The sequence below is a fragment of the Prionailurus viverrinus genome, chromosome A3 (assembly GCF_022837055.1).
Source record: "Prionailurus viverrinus isolate Anna chromosome A3, UM_Priviv_1.0, whole genome shotgun sequence".
Taxonomy (NCBI): Eukaryota; Metazoa; Chordata; class Mammalia; order Carnivora; family Felidae; genus Prionailurus; species Prionailurus viverrinus.
In genome coordinates, this window is record NC_062563.1 from 16146762 (window position 1) to 16168046 (window position 21285).

General features: G+C 45.1%; 1 protein-coding gene across 5 annotated transcripts in view; it reads right to left on the bottom strand.

The window, feature by feature from the left end:
* PKIG (cAMP-dependent protein kinase inhibitor gamma) overlaps window positions 1–21285 on the bottom strand; it is a 97393-nt gene that overhangs the window by 14447 nt on the left and 61661 nt on the right. For 2 of the 5 annotated variants that reach the window (XM_047852719.1, XM_047852716.1), the window contains exon 2: window positions 7093–7162. The gene's annotated coding sequence lies outside the window, so the exon portion shown is untranslated. Of the gene's footprint in view, window positions 1–7092; window positions 7163–14510; window positions 14998–16685; window positions 16771–18317; window positions 18508–21285 lie in introns of those variants that run through there. The other 3 variants (XM_047852717.1, XM_047852715.1, XM_047852718.1) reach the window with 3 other exon arrangements.

Below are 21285 nucleotides of genomic sequence, written 5' to 3' on the forward strand. Positions count from 1 at the left end.
ACTTCAGCTCAGGTCATGATCTCATGGTTCATGAGCTCAAGCCCCACATCAGACTCTACTGTCAGCACAGAGCTTGCTTTGGATACTTTGTGCCCCAGGCTCTCTACCCTTCCCCGACTTGTGCTCTGTCTCTAAAAAATAAACATTAAAAAAAAAAAGTTTTCATTTGGAGGTAAAAATCTTCAGAATTTTTTCAGTGGTATTAGGTTGATTCTCTGAATTCTGCAGAGAGCTGGGGCTGGGGATTGAGACAGTGATATAAACTTTTCAATCCATGAACATCTGTGTTTCTGTGGAGGTCTCTGGAAAGAGGCAGAACAGTCCAGCTGGATTACCGCTTGGGGACAAGGAAGGCTGGGTCTCTCCGGGCCTCCTGCTGTTTACACGCTATCTAAACTTGGTGAGGGCTTAGCTAAAATGGTTCCCAGAGACTGGCAGTCCCCGTCAGACCGTGCAGGGAGGGCAGGAAGGGAAAGTGTACACTTCCAAGCAGGCCGGCCAAAGGTCCAGAGGCTGAGCACCAGCTCTGCTGGGTACCTCTGGGCAAGGTTCTTCCCCCTCACACAGTGGGTGTCTCAAATGTGCAATGAAGGAGTAAAATGGGATCTTTGTGGTGGTTTTGAAACACATCTGCAAATGCTTTGATGCTCCTCCCATCGAGAGGGGAGTCTAATTTGCATCCCTTGAATGATCTGGCCTTAGTGACTTACTCCTAACTAATGGGATGCAATAGAAGCGATGCTGTGGGACTCCCAAGACGAGGTTAGGAAAGGAGACAGAGCCTCCAGCTAGCTCTCTCTTGGGCCACTTGTCTTTGGAGCTCTGAGCTGCATGTAGGGAATTTGAGGCTCCACACTTTGAGGCAGCCCAAACCAACCCAATGAAATGCCCACATGGAGAGATCCTGGGAGGGCATGGAGAGAGATACAGCCAGCAGCCGCTGGCTATGGCAGCCTCTAGCTATTCCAGCACCATCTGACTGCAAGTGCATGAGATCCAAGCCACAAGAGCCCAGCCAAGCTGTCCCCACATTTCTGACCCACAGAAACCATGAGAGATGATAATAAATTATTACTGTTATTTTGAACCACTAAGTACTGGGGCTGCAGTGTTATTCAGCAGCGGACAGCCAGAGTGGTCTCTAACAGGTTACTGCCATGCCAGCTCTCTGGAAGTCTATATGAAAGCACTCCCTAAATCTACTGTGGAGAATGAAAAGCGGCAAGATGTGATTTCTATACTATTAATTTATCCATCCATTCATTCAACAAAATTTTACTCATCACTCATTGTGCACCAGGCTTGGGACCAGATGCCATGGATACAAGAACAGTAAGACATCACTATGCCCTTGAGGGAAGTTCATGGTCTGGGTGGGGAGATGAACTCACGCATGGTCTAGGTGGGGTGACCAGTGTGAGGGGCATACACCAGGGTTACCAGGATCACCAGGAGACGGTTTCAAGCCACGCCCCTTGCCTCCCACAGGGATTCTAGTAACACTAGGCAGAAGGATGTGGCGTGTCTCTACTACTGACAAGAGGGTGTCAGAGCCCCCACAGGTAAGGAGAGAGAAAAGAGTTTAGAGACCACTTCTGTATATAAACCTTTAAAAACTTTAAGAATCTTTAAAGAGCTTGGAAGGTAAGAGCTGTAATAAAAAGACATATAAGGCAGAGTGGGGGCTCAGGAAGCCGGTCGTTTATAGGCACTGATTTTAAGGAAGTTACTCCACCCTTCCTTCCTATTTATCACTCACTGGGCACTGAGGGTTCAGCAGCGAACAAAACAGACCCTCTGCCCTCATGACGCTGACATTCTAGTGGAGTGACTCACACTAACACGCAAGCAGAATAAATGTCAGGTGGTGAAAGTACTAAGGAGAGAACTAAAGCGGGGCAAGAGGTGTGGGGTTTTCTACAGAGTGACAGGGAGCCTTGGATGCACAGACACCGGTGCACAGACCCAAAGGAAGGAAGGGAGGCAAATACCTGGGGAAGCTGTGCCAGGCAGAGGGAGGAGTTGCAAGAGGCGGGGCTTGCCTGGTATCCAGAAAGATGACCAGGAGGCCACAGGGCTGGGGGACGGGGACTGGTGGGGAAAGAAGACCGAATGTGGCTGGTACCCTCTGGGGTCTGAGAGGACAAGGGTGCCTCTGAATTTTGCTCTGATTTTGATGTGACCCTTTCACAGGTGTTTCCAATTGGATACTCTAATGCTTCCCTTCCATGCCTATTTTCAGAGCCTTCTCCCTAGTGTGGGGTGAGTGGAGCCTCGGGGCAGTGAAGGGCACTACTCATCACACAACACTCACAGACATACTGTAGGCCCGAACGCAGTGCCAGCAAGGCCTGGGTCCTCTGGTCTTAAGCTGAAGGGGAAACAAAGTTCTTGTTCCATTCTTCCTGCCTCTGGATAGAAGTAGAGATCAGGATCCACAAAACACAACATAGGTAAATACTAATTAAAGAGCCTCCCTTGGAACCTGGAAAGGCAACATGCTTACAACTCAGGGACTGTTCTTGAGGAGAGCACATAGATTCACCTGTGCTTTTGGCCCATGGCAACAGTTTGCCCAAGATTCCCAGTCCCTGGGCTCAGTACTGCAGCCCTCCACTCCCTACATCCAGACACTGAGTCTTCACGGGACAGCCAGCCCCCTGAAGTGTCCTGCGTAACTCCTAGTGGCCCAGGACAGACACCCTTCAGCCACAGCATCCTCTTCCCTGACCCAGCAGAAAAGATAAGAGCTCCCCGTTTTGCCATGCTGCGAGTGTTGATATATTTGTTCACTATCTGCCTTCCCAATTGGCTCCACGAGGATAGGTACCCCGACTTTGTTTGCCAATGTATCCCCAGCACACAGCATGGTTCCTGACATACGGAAGAGGCTCAATAAATACAATTGTGCGAATGAATTAGTAAACAAACAAAATAAAAACTTAAGAACCTCCATACTCTCAAGCCAGTGATTAAGATAACAATCTGAGCCCTGGCTCCTGACCAAAGAAATAACAGTGACAGTGATAAAATGAAAATGGCTACCATTTATGGGGTATATATTCTGTGCATCAGGCATGGTGACATGTGCTTTCCATACACCGTCTTAGTTACTTCACAGTAGCCTAGTATAATTAGATCCCTGTTAGACATAATAGCACGTGCTGGAGCCTGGATTCTCACCCAGGACTGGCTGGCTCTGGGGCCTCAAAGGCAGCGCCTCTCTGGCTCAGAGAAGCAGAGGATGAGAGAGAACCTGAGGAAAAGGTGAGGTTAAGGGGGCTGAAGCAGCAGGAGTGGACTGCCAGGGAAAGGAAAGGGAGGCTCTCCTTTGTCTTCATTTACACTCATCTCTACCCAGTCGCCTGACCTGCTCCAGTTCTACTCTCGCCCTGACAATCACAGAACGTTCCTTCGTTCCTTTAGTTCTTCATTCAACACTTACTACATGCACACTCCTTCTAGCAATGGAGCCGAAAGTATCTGAGGCACTGCATTGTTTAACCCTCACAATGGAGACACCATGGCTCAGAGAGGTGGCACAAGTCACCCAAGGTCCTCCAACCAGGACTTAAATCTGTATTTCTTCATTCCCAATTCAGTGCCCATTCTTTTTTTTTTTAATTTTTAAATGTTTATTTATTTATTGAGAGAGAGGGAGACAGAGTGAGGGTGGGAGAGGGGCAGAGAGAAAGGGAGACACAGAATCCAAAGCAGGCTCCAGGCTCCGAGCTGTCAGCACAGAGCCTGATGCGGGGCTCCAACTCACAAACCGTGAGATCATGACCTGAGCTGAAGTTGGACGCTAAACCGACTGAGCCACCCAGGCGCCCCGGTGCACATTCTTGAGGCTGGTGCACTCTGGGGACGGCTTTGTCTTGAGGTGGACAGTACTGCATCTGTGTCGTCCCCCTCAGAGAACTGTTCTATCATCAAACCCCCTGCGCCTCAGGCTTCTCTCAACACAAATGGCTCTCTCCACCTGGTGACACAAGGCCACACACTGTAATGATGGGCACAAGGAGCTTTTGGAGAGTAGATTCACCGAGCACCTACCACCGCACCTGCTGCATAATGCCTAATAAATGGTCTCTAATAAGAGAGAAAGAAAGAATGAATGAATCCAGAGAGAGGTACAGTGGATCTGCTACCATGAAACAGCTCAAGAGAGCACGCAGTTGGATGTCCTCAAAGGGCCTGACAGGATACTGTACGTGCTGTCTCCTGAATTTTACAGTGACAGGCACCCACATGAGCAGCCTTCACACCGACAACCACAGTAAAGCCGAGAGAGAAGCCACACCAGGGATTCAGATGACAGAAGAAAGATCCTGTGCTGGATTACCGCTGGTTCTGACGCCAGTGGTGAGAGGTGGCCCCACGAAGCCAAGTTTTACAGTCACTTACCCAGAGGAGCCTATTTGACAGGCGATGTTGACAAGTGGAAATGATTCAGAAAATACTTGTCTCTTGCCTATGTCAACCCCAAATTCAGGCATATCAAAGACACACTTATAGCTTCTTAGCCAATAAAGTCATTTATAAAATATGTTAGAGTCAAATTTCCCTCAGGGAACAACTCACTCCAGATCACCAAGATTCCCACACGGTTAATCTTGTAAGTATCAAAACCTCACCTGGAGGCAGAAAGTAGATTAGTGGTTGCCTAGGACTGGGGAGGGGTGGGGAGCTGGGAAGGTGATAAGTAATGAAAATGCTCTAAAACTGATTATGGGGACAGATGCACAACTCTAAATACACTAAAGACCAATGAATTGTATACTTTAAATGGGTGAATTGTATGGTATGCGAATTATATCTCAATAAAGCTGTAAAAAAAATCCTTTATCTGAATTATAATGGATAGAAATTCTTCTCATGTATTGCATTAATGCATTAATGTATTACCAGCCTTTTCTTTTTTGAGAGAGCGTGAGCAGGGGAGGGGCAGAGAGAGAGGGAGACACAGAATCTGAAGCAGGCTCCAGGCTCTGAGCTGTCAGCACAGAGCCTGACACGAGGCTCAAACTCACAAACCTGAGCCAAAGTTGATGCTTAACCGACTGAGCCACCCAGGCGTCACTATTACCAACCTTTTCTTAATGATTTAAGACCACAGCTGTGTATCTGGTGTAACAGCAATGCTCTCACTATCACAATATACAGGGCAGCTTGCCCTACACTAAACACCCCCGTTTACTTTAGCTTTTCTGTCAATGCCCTTTACTTTTACCATGAAGCTTGGTGGTTAAGCTCATGTGCACGGGTCATGTATCACTTACTGGCTTATTGGCTCTGTGATCTCTGGTGAGTTACTAGATCTCTCTGTGCCTCCATTTCTCCATTTGTAAAACAGCAGTACCAGCCTCACTGAAGGAGTGTGTGCGTTAAAGAAAATGATGTAGATAAAGCATTTAGTGCTCTTCCTGGCAATCAGGAGCCAAACTGAATTCCAGCCCTCAGCACTATTCTCACCACTGTCAGTAGAGTTGCCTACAGAGCCCCTTCTGAGTTATGGACTCAGAAGCCAGAAACCCCACCCCCTACAAGTGTTCAGCACACCTGGTGTGTTCAATGAGATGAAACCAGGGATGGGGGTGCAATTTCATGACTGGACTGTGGGACATTCCATGGGAAGGCTCTCAGCTTCAGTGACACTAAGTAATTTGTCCCAGTTCAGCCTCAAACAGAAAAACCTAGAAGCCTGGTAAGGTCCCTCAAGATCCTGGCATCTGTGAGGCTGGTGCTCAGGGGGACACAGTGGCCTACAACACTTTAGGCTTTCTCTAGACAAATGGTTCTTAAAATTCAGAGATCTCAGATCACATTTGAGAACCTGAGGAAAGCTACAGACACTTGGCCCAGAAAAGTGTGTGTGTGTGTACACACACACACACACACACGCACACTGTACCTATGAATACAGGGGAATTCTGAATCCCAGAAGCTAACTATAAACCCCTGGTTAAAAACCCCAGCTCTAGACTTCCTATAACCCCAGCGTCCTCAAGGTTTAGTGGCTATGGAACAGAGAGGCCTTTTGCAGGCTTGCCCTCCTAAATCGGCCTCGGCCAGATAAACAGTCCTGGGGGCTGACCGGCTGCCGCATCTTAGTCACTGCAAACAGCTGCATCCAGGGGGTTCCCAGGGGCACTGAGTCAGAACAGGACACAAGCCCAGTAGCTTGGGAAGCTACTGCAGGGCAAGGCCCCGAAGCCTTGCTGATAAGCAGTTGGGGACTTCCAGCCCCAGGGCAGCTTCCAGACAGACTAGACTCTCACTCTGCCAACAGAGAAGGGGACTCATAGGTGCTGGAGGCAGGGTAGGCCATGAGACAGAATTTAAAGGAGGTGGAACTCCCCCAAGCTCCTGGGACTACTAGGCCTTGGACAGAGAAATGAAGGTGGGAGATTCTGCTCTAACTGTAGGGAGGTGGAGCCGAGAGAGGGGTAGACATGTTGTAGGGAGGGGAGGGAGCTGAGCCACGGATCAAAGGCTGTTAAAAATGACTAACCGATGCCAGAACTGTTAAAGTATGAACACCGACCCAAAGTGGCCATACTTCCAAGTAGGCCATTCATGTTTCATGAACTGCAATTTTCTTCCGACTGGAAGGGACCTGCACCCTCTCTCCTCATCAGACCACTGGGCTGTGCTGGTTTCTCCAGGCTGGGCTTTGCTTGCTTTTGCTCCTCTATCACAGTATTAAAATCCCCATAATGTGCTTTGGTCCTGATGAAAATAGCTTTGCACAACAAACAAGAAAGTTGGCGTCATGCCCAAATTTGCTGATAGCCCCTGTGTATAATTCCATCAGCTTAAATAGATGGCTGAAGAAACCCATTCTCTTTGAAGTCACTAGAAGTAAATAGTCTTTCTGATGCTGTAAAGAAATGGTCTGTAAAATTGCAGTGTGATATTGTATAACTTCTGCAAAGGGCCAACCTTTGGCCATACCTTTCTTCATGGGACCAAAATTCCTTACTAATTTCACTTGGAACCTATTTCTTTTATTTGTTTGAACAGAAGTAAAGGTATTTAGATAAACACTTGGGATGCTGTAGTAGTGGTATGAGCAATGTGACTACCCACCTGTTTTAGTTTCTTTTTCCTACTTGCATCTCTTCGGATTTTCCACTGTTGACTAATCAGTGTGGAAATTCTAAGGGACAAGAAAAACAAGAATTAGAGCCAGACATACTCTAGGGTTGTAAACTAAAACAATCTTTTGGGAAGACAAGTTAAGCGTATCTAGTAACATATTCAATGTGCACACCCTTTGGGTCAAATATATAGGAATTTATAGCAAAGGTATGTTCCCACAAGTAAAAGGATGATCAGTAAAACATATTGTGCAATAGCAAAGGAAAGAAGAAACAAGTTAAATATTTGCTAATAGGAAAAAGAGTTAAATTATGATGTACTAATACCATACTAGATGGCTGCTACAAAGAATGAGAAAGATTTCATTGTACTGACATGGAAAAAAGGGCACGCTCTGTTGTTAAAAAGGAGTGTGACACTGTACAGGTCATAATTTTTAATATAAAGTATGAACATGATTGTTTATGCCTAGGAAAAAGTACAGCATTTGTACACATACACAGTTTTGTTTTGTTTTGTTTTGTATCTACATAGAAAAAGGCCATCAGCAAACTGAACAGTGCTTCTCTCTCTGGGACTCAGAGACTAGGAGAAAGGAAGTGAAAGACTTCTACATTTTACATGAATGACTCCTATTTTGGTTGAAAACTTTTAAAGGGACGCACACAACTTTCGTAATCGTTATACATGAGGTCTATCTAGAATTCTAAAATATCAAGAGTGAGGACAAAAGATGTTTCCAGACAAAGACTGAGCAAGTTTGCCATTCAGACTCCAAGAACATTCTCCAACAGGAAGGAAACCAAGCACAGAAAGTAAGTGGGGTTTTAGAGTCAACAGTGAGCAAAACTAGTAAGTACAGTATATTGGTAAATTGAAAACACTGATTAAGTAGGAAGATAAACACAAATCTGACAATATTACACATTTGACAGTAAGAGTGTCAAGGATGGAAGAGATCAGAACTAAAACTTCGCATGGTCCTTATTCAGGACAAATACTGGAATTGACCCAATATATCTATGTTGCATATTGAAAAATTCTAAGGTAAAATGACAAAATATTGAAATAGAACACTTAAGTTTCACACTTAAGTGTAAGTCTAATTATCCAAAAACGTTAATCCTTCCCAAATTACTACATTGTCTTAATTAAGTTTCAATAAGAATACAAATAGTTTTTCTTTGAAAGTGAAATGGGTAAAATTAAAGTTCATATGGAATACTAAACACCCCAAAATTTAGCCAAGAAACAGAAAAGAAAATTATTTTTAAAAATATATAAATAGGGGATTTATCTTAGGAGATAATAAAAATTTACTTTATAAAGACATAATAAAAAGACATGGTTATAAGAACAAATAGGTCTGTGAACTAACAGAGCAAGTTCAGAAAAGGATACAAGAAAGGAACTTATTTATCACAAAGATGGAATTTCAGTGCAAAACAGAAAAGATGGTTTATTTAATAAATGGTGCTGGCAGACCTAGAATAAAGCCTGATCCCTACCTCTTTGCTATGTATAAACATAATTCCAAAGGGATTAAAGGTTCAGGATTAAATAATTAAAACCCTAAAAGTATTGGAAGAACATTTAGGAAAATATTTATATAACTCTGAGGTGGGGATATTATTCTTTTTAAAAAAAAATTTTTTTTGTTAATGTTTATTTATTTTTGAGACAGAGAGAGACAGAGCATGAATGGGGGAGGGTCAGAGAGAGAGGGAGACACAGCGTCTGAAACAGGCTCCAGGCTCTGAGCAGTCAGCACAGAGCCGACGCGGGGCTCGAACTCACAGACCGCGAGATCGTGACCTGAGCCGAAGTCGGACGCTTAACTGACTGAGCCACCCAGGCACCCCGGTGGCGATATTACTCTTAAGCAAGGCAAGAAATCTAGACACAATGAAGTAACAGATAGAAAAATTTAATAAACAAATAATAGATTAGGAAAAATATTTGTAATACATTGCAAAAATTCATTTGCAAGAATACTTAACACATAAAGAGCTCCTGTAACTTGTTGAGAAAAAGGCAACTGATTCATAAGGAAAAAGGGTGAAGGAAATTCAGAGGAAAATAAAATGGCCAATTAACATGAAACAATGTTCAATCTCACAAGTAGTAAAGAAAATACAAAGCAAGCACCTATAAAGACACCATTTTCTGCCATCAGCTTGGTCAAAGAATGAAACCATAAAGAGAGAGGAAGGGATAGAGGGAGGAGGAGGATGGAGAGTGGGAGGAAGAGACAGAGGATAGGAGGGAGAAAGGGAAAGAATACCTAATATTAAAGATTTAGTGAAATGAAAGTACTTGCACATTTATGGGAAGAATGCAAGTTACTAGAATTCTTTATAAAGTAGGATGGTATTCTCTATTAAAATGTCAAATACATAGACCCCTTGACCCAGCAATGTTATTTTTGAAAATGCAACCTATAGAAATGAAAGCACCAGTATAGTCAGTGGTATTATAATAGTGTTGTATGGTGACAGATGGTGGCTACACTTGCAGTGAGCACAGCATACATAACCTACAGACTTGGCAAATCACTGTGTTGTACACCTGAAACTAATGTAACATTGTGTGTCAACTCGACTTCAGTTCAATAAGTAAAAGCACAAGTAAAAAAGGATGTATGTATATATTTAATGCAACAATATTTTTAGAGAAAACAAAACATAACCACTTGAATATCTATCAAAGAACAAATACATTGTTTGCTGAATACATTGTGGTACCTGTAGGTCTATAGCCCTAAAGCTATTTAAAACTTAAAAAAAAATTTTTTTTAGTGTTTTATTATTTATTTTTGAGACACACATACACACACACACACACACACACACACACACACACACACACACAGTATGAGTGGGGGAGGGGCAGAGAGAGAGGGAGACAGAATCCGAAGCAGGCTCCAAGGCTCTCAGCTGTCAGCAAAGGGCCTGATGTGGGGCTTGAACTCACAAGCTGTGAGATCATGACCTGAGCCAAAGTCAGGTGCCCAACCAACTGAGCCATCCAGGTGCCCCTTAAAACTTTTAAAAAATGTTTATTTATTTTGAGAGAGAGAAAGAAAGCACGAGTGGGGAGAAGGGCAGAGAGAGGGGAAGAGAGAATCCCAAGCAGGTTCCGTGCTGTCAGTGCAGAGCCCATTGTGGGACTTGATTCCATGAACCTGAGATCATGACCTATGCTGAAACCAAGAGTTGGATGCTTAACTGATTGAGCCACCCAGGCACCCCACCCTGAAGCTATTTAAAAGGGTGAATTAGATTTATACCTACCCAGGATGTATTATTTAGTGGGAAAAAGGAAGTGCAGAATAAAAGTATGATCCCATTTCTGACAAAACAAATAACCACACATCTACACAAACACTGCATCCACTTCAATAGGAGCTTGGAGAAAGGTATGGAAGTATATATACCAAACTGATTTCAGAAGGAAGGAAATGGGAAGAAGGGGGAAAGGAGAGATTATAACTTTTTCTTTATAACATCTTCAAATTGTTTAGTTACAATGAACATATGCATTACTACTTTAGGGAAAATTAATGAAAATAAAAACAATAACAAAGAAGCATATGAGAGCAGAGGAAAACTCCAATAAGCTATGTTACACATTACCTGTTTATCTTTACATGGGATAGTTAACTGTATTTACTTTCTTTTTGGTCAAAACAGAACATTTTAATGGCTGGAAGACAATTTTTTTTTAAAAAAGCTTCATGGAGGTAAAAAAGGGTACTTCATTTCCTAAACATTTATGCTTTTTATTCAAGAAGGAGAAAAATATGGGTGCCTGGGTGGCTCAGTTGGTTAAGCATCCGACTCTTGGTGTCAGCTCAAGTCATGATCTCACAGTCTGTGGGTTAGAGTCCCACATCAGGCTCTGTGCTGATGGTGCAGAGCCTGATTGGGATTCTCTGTCTCCCTCTCTCTGCCTCTCCCCCATGCATTCTCTCTCTCTCTCTCTTTCTCTCTCTCTCCCTCTCTCTCTCTCTCTCCCTCTCTCTCAAAATAAATAAATAAACTTTAAAAAAAATAGGAAGGGGAAAAAATATTACTTAGAAAAAAAGGAATTTTCCCCTTTTAAAATCCGAAAGAAAGCCTAAAGCTTTGGCTTGAAACTGCCCGGGGGGCACCTGGGTGACTCAGTCGGTTGAGTGTCCAACTTCAGCTCAGGTCATGATCTTCTCACAGTTCATGAGTTCAAGCCCCACATCCGGCTCTGCACTGACAAAGTGGAGTTTGCTTTGATCCTCTGTCTCCCTCCCTCTCTGCCCCTCCCCTGCTTGCACTCTCTCTCTCTCTCTCCCTCAAAAATAAACATTTTTTAAAAAAAGAAAGAAAGAAAGAAAGAAAGAAAGAAAGAAAGAAAGAAAGAAACAAACAAACAAACTGCCCAGGTCAGGTGGTGTGTGGGCTGGTTTTGTGCTGCTGACTATTCCATGGCTCAGTGCCCTTGACTGCTGTCCTCCCCCTGAGCCAATTAAATCCACTCCTGGGAGTGTACTGGCTGCTGGGAACCAAAGCCCTGCAAATGCTGCATCTCTGCTCACAGGCTCTCCTGGGCTTCAAGCAGATGCTTTGGCTTCTGTATCAAATGGGTTCCGGAATCCAGAGAAACAAAATGGCTTGTTCTGCAAACCATTTTGATGGAAGGAGAAAGGAGAGGAAATGGTTTATCTCAGTGAATGAAATAAAAGAGAACACTCCTGAAGGACAGCTACTATACTAGATCTGCTATTTCAGAGTTAGGTGCAAGGTACACTCTGGCCTTCCCCAGTGAAATGCTTTGCTTTTAGCTTGTGTTCTTTTATTTCATTGAAATAATAATGACACCTCACATTTCTATAGCACTTCATATTTTACAAAGCATTTTAAGATGTCTTATCTTAATTTCATCTTCATAATGACCCAGGTATCAGATCAGTATCATTTTTACTTACAGGTGAAAATGACCCAGAGATGTTAAGAATCTTTTTTTTTTTTTAATTTATTTATTTTGAGAGGAAGAGAAAGCATGAGTAGGGGGAGAGGGCAGAGAGAGAGAGAGAGAGGGAAGGAGCGAATCCCAAGCAGGCTCCACACTGTCAGTATAGAGCCCATCATGGGGCTCGATCCCACAAACTGTGATACTATGACCTGAGCTGAAACCAAGAGTCAGACGCTTAACCAACCGAGCCACCCAGGTGTCCCAAGCCAAGTTAAGAATCTTTGTAAGTCACATGGCAGGTTGGTAACAAAGCTGCAATATAAACTCAGGTCTCCAAACCCCAAGTCCAGTAGGACTCCAGTAGGGAGCTCGGGTATGAAATCACAAGGAGAAAGGCAGGCAAGCCAATGAATAAAGGAAGGCTCTTGGGAATAACAGCTCTCCTTGCCTTTTAGGAAAAGAATTATAGTCCAGGAGTAATATTCTATGCCACCTGAGAGAGAAACTTTCTCATGTACTGGAATACAGCTGCTGACTATGAGAAGGAAATCCCATGCTCCTGTGTCTGCCTACCCACATCCTACCCAACCTTCAATGCTGCTAGGTCTCTAAAAGCCCAGGGCACAGGAGATGTATCTCTTTCATCTCTATGCCCTCAGGGCCCAGCCCTGAGTCTGGCACAGACTAAAAGCCTCTAAGTTTCTACCTCTAGTGGTTTCAAATCCATCTACTACCTCTTCTATCTCCCCACCCTTACCTTCTTGTCCTACCCAACGCCAATCCTCTTTCTCCACGACTACTGCGACTGCCCCTCAATCCATTCTCCACACAGCAAACACCACCCACAAAGGCTTACATCATCAGGCCCCTGCCTAACTCTCTGAACCCTAACCTCTGCCCCCTTCTCAGTTCTCTTCCCCTCTATGCTTCAGCCACACTGGCTTCCCTTCAGTCTCTCCAACATCCCACATGCTCTCCTGCCTTGGGCCCTTGCACACATGTACCTTTCCCTATCTGGATTCTTTCCCACGACACCCTTCCTCCCCACCTCCTGCCTTAGCTCTTGGCCTAACGGACACCTCATCTCAGCACTGGCTCTTCAAGCAAACCTGCCCTGACTGCACCCCTGTTTATTCATTTCATAACACCACTACACGTCCTTGTAAGCTTCATGTGAAGAAGGACCATGCCTGTTCCATGAAACACTGTCCTCCTATCACCTTGCCCAGTGCCTGGAAAATAATTAGGTGCTCAATAAATACTAACTAGCTGAACACAGGAAAAGAGTATTGAAGTGAACTGAAGGCTCGACTCAAATGCCACTGCCCCTCCTCTTTCTCAGGCTTTCCATGGCACTGTCCCTCTCTGGGGGTGCACAATGACACGTGTTAGAGTTATTGGAGTCTTTTTTTTCCTATCAGACTGCAAGCTGCTTAGAGGTCTCATTTACCTTGGCATTCCCCATAGCGCCTTGCATAACGCCTGACACACAGAGGGTTCTGAACAGGGGACGAATTCTTGCACACGCACGGGAAAGTACAAGGGAAGGCTGCAGTCTCCAACCGCAGACAATGGTTTCTCCTACCCAGGGGAACGCAGCACATGGCATGAACACCTTTGAGATTTGCAAACAGAGACTTTGCCCAGAAAATGACAAGTGAAACCTGAAAAGCAGTGGTAGTGTGTGGGTGAGTGGATGGGGGGTGAGGACAGGACAAGCGTGTAATGTTAAAGGGGAGTTTCTTACACTGGCAGAAACTTTCTGGTGCCAAACTGGAATGTGGATAAGAGACCTAACAAAGCTCATACCCTTTGACCTGGCCAAGCCTTATTAAAAAATCAAAGATGTGAAACCACTGGGTGAGGATTTAAGTGTTTTTCTGTACTGTCTAGCTTTCCTTCCATGAATATGTTCTAATTTCATAATCTGAAAAAGGAAATGCTCTACAATAAATGTTATAAAAACAAACCAGCAAGATCCAGTGGTGATCTTAGACTGCAAAATCACCTGTCCTTATGTCTCCTTAAACTTGGGAATGAAGATTTAGGATCCTCCAAGGCGGGGGCCCCTGCAGTTTGTGAGGAAGAGTTCCTGTCTTTCATCTGAAGCCTTGGACAGGAAGGTTCCAGGAGTGAAAGCTTCAGCAGCACGCAGCTCTCATTTCTCCCTAAAGCTGGCAAAGCTCTGGGGGTAATCAACCAGCTGGAGATCGGGACCCCTATCTGCCAGATGCTGGTCCACTCCAACTGTTCATCTGTCTGTCTTCCGTGACGCTCTGAGAACTTCACAAGCCACAGGCTATCTCTCCTCCAGGCCCTGTTCCTCCACCCTCATGCTTGGTCCTAGGTCTGCCCTCAGTGTAATTTACTGAATGGCAGAGACCACACCTATAAAGTACTAAACATAATGACTGACCTAAGTCCCTGGGACATAATAAGAACGCATCAGCTAACAATACCTTCATTTCTTTAGTGACCTGAAGGTCCATTATTCATTTCGGAAAAGCCAAGTTGAAGAGTAGTAATTTCTTGGAAGATTAAAGAGACGTCTTCTAAATAAAGTTAGGAAACGCTGGCTTCCTCTAATAAGACAGATGCATTTTAATCTGCAATTTAGAATCACTCAGCATCAGACCTGACGGCAGCTTCCAAAGGAACCACTCTTTGAAGAAGCAGTGCACAAAGTTTTCATAAAGCATTTCTGAAAGATTTCCAGGAGGTAGTGAGCTCAGCCTTGGGTCATGATTAATGACTTGTTTCCAAGAACTTTAGATTTTCCACGTCTGTCTCCACTTAGGAATCACTTCTGGCCCCTTGTGAAAACACTCAGCAGAGTTAATTGGGTGAACTCAGCTTCTTGTCACACTCAGAAAGTAACACCTGCCACCAGCTTCTTCCTTAAGTGGCTGGGCCAGCATCCTCTGGTCCCAGGAGAACAGCACCTGACTGGGTGATAGGAAACAGTGCTAAGGCTTTGTTGAAAGAGCCAGGATGGGCTTCAACACTGATAAGTTCAGAGATGACCTCACATCCCTCAAACAAATGCCATCCAATGACTCAGGGGGCCAGGGCCTGTGTACCTTGGCTAACATTCTGTTTCTGGAAACCATAAAGTAGCTAATCCCAAGCATTTTCCTGCCAACTAAGTAGGCTATGAGCTTTATCCTGTTTCATCCCCATGGTATCCCTGGAGGTAGGTATAACTGTGATCCCCCCCACTTCACAGAAGAGAAGCAGGCTCTATGAGGTAATCTAAGATGTCTCCACTAGGAGGTGGGGAGTACCTGCTCCCCTCCCCAACTTCTCACTGAACCCTAGACAGTCTGAAGTGACAAGGACTGCAAATACCAACCAGCCCAGAGGTCGAAAATACAAATGCCCACAGGGGACAAGGGGCAGGCAGGAGATTAGAGATGGTGACAGGCAAGCAAATAACACAGATGGTAAGCAACTGGGGAGCACACCTGCTAAAGGCATTAAAATTCAAACAAAAATAAAAACCTAAACCAGGTACTTTCCTTCCAGAAATATCACCTCCTCACCACCATCTTAGGAGGAAGGACCAGTTTTTAAATCAGCCAAAGTCTGGAGATCTTGGGGAGCTGGGTAGAGACAGAGGCCCACTGCCCACGGCCATGGTGGTTCCATGGCAGCAACGGTGCACTTTCAAGGGTTGAGCTGCTGGAGGAGACTGAAACTCTCAGATACTCCAAGGGGCTTTGAGAACTCTCCTGTAACCATGGTCTTAATTCAAGTGACTGTTTGTTTGTTTTTGAGAGAGAGAGAGCACGTGAGTAGGGAAGGGAGGCAGAGGGACAGAGAATCTTAAGCAGGCTCCATCCATGCTCAGCGTGAGCCCCATGCAGGGCTTGATCGCAAGACCCTGGAATCACGATCTGAGCTGAAATCAAGAGTCAGATGCCCAACAGACTGAGCCACGCAGGCACCCCAAGCAGTTTTTAAATACTGCATCTTCTTGAGGGTTAGAGTCTCTAATAGGCTTAAAGATAAAAATCCCTTAAATTGACAATACCTGGGACCCTAGAAACTCAAAATTCAAGATTTGACATCTTCTGCTTTTCTTTGTGCTTTGGCTCTGGCCATCCTTTCCCGCAGCAGGAGAGGCCGCGTCTCGGTAAGATGAAGGTAGAAGGGCAGCAGAGAGATTTTTCCTTCCTTTTCTCCCTCTCCTGTGCCAAGCCAGGGACTAGGATGGTGGTCTCTACATTAAAATCGAGTATGCTGTGTTTCCTCTGGAACTGTGTGCCAGGCTTTCTACCTGGTAATGGGGTTATGGTAACGTCCGAGACAGACTCACGAGAGAGGGCACATGGTCCAGAGGAGACACGGTGAATGGAAGTTATGCCAGTAATTGGGAGCACAGTTCAGGTGAACACGAGGAAGGAGTTCAGGATAATATGGAACATACAATGGAGATCGGGGAGTAATGACACTGACCACCTCGGGTTTTGCAAAAGGGTGAGCATAACATGGGGTTGAGCACTTATGAGACACTCGTTAGTGTTAATTCTTGTTTCTCCTCCCTCCCTATTGTGTGTGTGCCCACACGTACACCACACTGAGACTTTCTTCATCACACCTTACAAAACTATAAAAACTCAGAAGTAACTTACTGTTTACTGTGTTATGTCCTCTTTTAATTGTCCTCACAGGTGCCCGTTTTTAGCCACTCTGGGATACTGAAAACCACAGGCACTTTGCTCCTCAAGCCCTAAGGATTCTCCTCAAAAGCAAGAAAGATATGGATGGTTCACGTCAAGCTGAATTCTGAAATATAGCGACCATCTAGTTTTGTCCCTTTATTTAGGAACAAAAGAGGAAACTGGGGTCCAGAAAGTGTAGAACGCTTGCTCAGGGCCACAAAGTTTCACTGGGTGGCCCTTTGTTTCTTAAAGCCGAAGTCTTTCCCCTTTAACTTTCCCAACTGCTTCTACCTGCTGGCAGGGGAGGTGGGTTGCTCGCAGCGGCTCCAAGCCACGTACCTCAAACCAGCGCAGAAGCCTCAGCTCCGGCGCCCGCTGGTGAGCCTCCTCCCTTCCCCTCTGTACAGAGTGGCTCACCCGTTTTTTGTTTTTGTTTTTTTTTTGTTTTTTTTTTTTAATTTTTTTTTTCAACGTTTATTTATTTCTGGGACAGAGAGAGACAGAGCATGAACGGGGGAGGGGCAGAGAGAGAGGGAGACACAGAATCGGAAACAGGCTCCAGGCTCTGAGCCATCAGCCCAGAGCCTGACGCGGGGCTCGAACTCACGGACCGCGAGATCGTGACCTGGCTGAAGTCGGACGCTTAACCGACTGCGCCACCCAGGCGCCCCTGTTTTTGTTTTTTAATGTTTATTTATTTGAGAGAGAGAGACAGAGAGAGAGAGAGAGACAGAGAGAGAGCAAGCGGGGGAGGGGCAGAGAGGGAGACACAGAATCAGGAGCAGGCTCCAGGCTCTGAGCTGTCAGCATAGAACCCGATGAGGGGCTCGAACTTGTGAACCGCGAGCTCATGACCTGACCTGAAGTCGGACGCTTAATTGACTGAGCCACCTCGGCGCCCCTCACCCGGTTTAAAATCCTAAAAACAAACCCCAACAAATAAAATGCCCAAGTGCTTACTTACACTTGTTCTGTTTATTTTCTAGTCATCAACAGCAAATTTTAAAAAGGAAGCAATAAAAATACCACGAAGCTAAAGTTTTCCGACGCTTCTTTCCATCCTGGAGTCTATGAAGCTACTGCGGCATTAGGTGTATGTGATAAGCTAACTTCATGAAACCTAATCATCTAGCTTACATTTACGATACCAATCTTATATTTGTGAGGAAAGGACTACGGGGAATTTTCACTTGCAGGGACCTGTGTCCCTGGAATGTGTAAATTTGGTTGTACCACCTTCTTAATCAGAGAAAAAAAACGAAAGGTTTTTACAAACACCGATGCCTAAGGGAACACTTATTTCTTTACCTATCTTTAGGGCAAGCAGCTGCTTTTAAAGCTGTGGCCAATCTGTCAGCCTTCTTGGGGTAAAAAAGTCAAACAGCGTTTGAATGGAGCCCATCTGTGAAGCTTGAGTTCAGACTCTAGCCTCAGGCAGTTTCAGACAAAGTCATAATTTTCAGAGCAATAATATATCATAATATAAAAATAGACACTTTGTGGCCAACAGGCTATAAAGCCAGCAGAGCTCTCCAGAGGGCTCTGCCTCCAAGCTCTGCTTTCCCTTGGGGTGGGAGCAGCGGAGAATAAAGTTCTACTCACAAGAGCGAAGAGTTTCTCCAAAGTCCAGGGCTCTTCAGTCACAAGTGAGGGGAGGATTTAAGAAACCAGGATTCAAAATGCTTCCCTTCTGAGGGTTAGCAAGATTAGCAGACCAGGCCGGCAGAGCAGTCTGGATTCTTTCTTGCTCTCTCTCTCTCTCCCTCCCTCTTTCAGAGTCTCTAAATGAAATGCACTTCGAGGGTTTTAGTGGGTGTTTCCCACGTCTCTGGCCAAGTAAGTCCCCATTTGTTGTAACCCAATGCTCAGCCTGATGATGTCAACCACTCAGCTGCCTTGCTTGGTTTCCACCTCTCTGTCCACGGGGGAGATCCATTTCCTCTGGACAATGAGCCGGAGGGGGGGGGGGGGGGGCGGGGGCTGTAACTGCATCCCAGGCCGTCACACTTGCCTAACATCCTTCCTTCAATTTTAAACAGTGCAGCCTTAGTGACAAAAGGCTTCCTATCCAGTCACTGGGCCAGGGATCCTGGCCTAAGTCCCTTTGCCTCATAGTCACTGATGACCGAAGGTGATCTGGTTTGCTTTGCTGTGTTTTCATTCACTTTGGTGTGTAATATGCTTCCTAGGGTGGAGATCCCCACTCGACCCCACCCCCATTTCCTCCTGCTCAATTTTCTCAGTTGTTTAATTTCTCCTCCCAAGTTTTCTGGGTGCATGCTGGGCACAGTGCATGTTTGGCCCTCACTTAGGGGAGAGGACATGTGCCCAAGTGTGAGGTTCGGAAGGCGCACTGGTCTGTTGCCTGGAGAACTGGCTTCTGGTCTCAATCACACTCCTAACTGAATGGCCTCAAGTCACCTCTCTTCCTGCACCTCAGTTTCCCCATCAATGAAGATGGCTTTGGGGCCTCCTACTTTTGAAGGTCAGTGACTGAGGAGCTTATCAACAATCTCAACATAAAGAATTTTACTGCAAGCCGGCTGATGACATGCTTAAGGGAGGGGAGAAGCCTTGACAGGTCAGAGGCTGATGCCCGAGATGCCAGGCTCAGCCTGGCTCCTTTAGCCTCCTTTGTGGTGCAGCTGAACTGTTTCTCTGGGAGAAAACACCAAAGAATTCACTGAACAAGGCCTGGGGGACATGGGAAGAGGCAGCATAAACTACTGGATAAGATAAAGAAGTATGAGAACTGTCCTTAGGGATTAACGTGGACCAGCAGGGGTTAGGAGAAAGAGTAGCAATCTCTTGCATTTGCAGAGCTCTTGAAGGGGAAGACACACGAAAGCCCTGTACTTCTGGGTACAAGGGGAAGCAGCGTGACATGTATATTGCTTATGGGCATCAGTGTGGGAGCCAGAGATGTGGATCTGAGTCCTGTGTGACTTAACTGCTCTGAACTTTTTTTTTTTAAACTATAAAATGGGACACTAGGGCCTGCCTGTTAGGGCAGTGAGAAAGAACACGTGCAAGGGAAATGAAAGCATCTGCACATACTACGAGCTGATAGACGGCAGCTTTGTTGTCGTACGTAATCTCGCCTGATTCTCATTTTAGGAGAATTAGTACCCGGGGGCTAAATTCTTAGTCTGCTTTTCCTGGGTAGGAAAAATGAAACAAAGAGAAGTGACATGCTCACGGTCATACAGCTCAAGATTAAAGGGTGAGATTTGGAAACTGAGTCTTTTAACTCCTACTTAGGCCAGCATGCATGCCATACACATGCCAAGGCTACTTCTCTGAACATGGCCCTTGTTTCTAAATGGGATCATCTCTACTTAGAAAAATGAGCTAACTTATTAAAACAAATAGGGAAGGGGTGGGAGGGAGGATTTTCAGCCAGGCCAGGGGAGGGGGAGGTAGTCCATCTACTGCCTAACGGAAACACGACAGGCCATTCATTAGGTAAGAGGCGGTACTACTTACTTGCTTTGCTACCAAAATACCTCGTGACCTGAAGGAGTCTGGGCTTCCACCGCCTTTCCCCACAAAAGGCAGATCTGATCTGTCTTAAACTTACTTGGATGGCAAGATGGGATTGGAGCTCTTTTAGGAAAGAAGCTATTTATAGGTGGGGGTAAGGCTGTGGGAGTTTGTGACTTAACAAAAATTTTAATTAGTTCTCAGAAATCTTTGATGCTGTAATCAGGAAAGACTAAGCAAACAGACTATATGTCAGGAGGGAGTGTGCCAATCTAAGGCCTTCCCAAAGCTGGTGTGGGGCTACAGAAGGAAAAGCACTCCAGCCTCTTAGCTCATGGAGAACAGTAGTTACCATCTCAGAGAGATCTGGGTTTTTCCTTCCTGTCCTTGGATGGTCCAGCAATGTATAACCTTGGGAAAGTCAACTTCTGTGTAAAGTGAGAATAATAACACTTACCCTACAAGGTTATTGTGTGGATTAAGTGCCTGGCACATACCACATGTTCAAAAATACTTGGAAAAAAAACTTGCAAAAATAAGCTGCGACATCCTAAAGTAAAGGCATTATTTTCTAATTCTGATTCAGTGTCACCATCCTCTACTCTGAAGATGATGTAACGGTGAATGAATAAAGTCAAGGATGTTGGGAAGCCAGAGGACCCATTATTTCTCTAGAATTCTCTAGAATTCATTCTCAGGATGAATAAGGAACAAAAGCCCACCTAGAGCTGTGTTCTCAGCAGGAACACTCAGCTTGGAGGGACTGGAGGTGGAGACTGGGACTATTGTCTGGCCAGGCCTTTATTCCAGAAGCCCAAGGGGGCATCAGAAAATGAGCTGGGCCCTGGACAGATCAGTTTACTGAAATCACTCCCAATTCTTTGAATCATGTTTTGTTATTTGAACAAGAATAATAGTAAGGAGCGTGTTCATAAAAACAAAGATATTGTTTTCTTCGACCACATACATTTTACTTTTTTTAATTATTTTTTAAAATTTTTGAGAGAGCACAAGTGTGGGAGGGCGGAGAGAGAGGGAGACACAGAATCTGAAGCAGGCTCCAGGCTCTGAGCTGTCAGCACAGAGC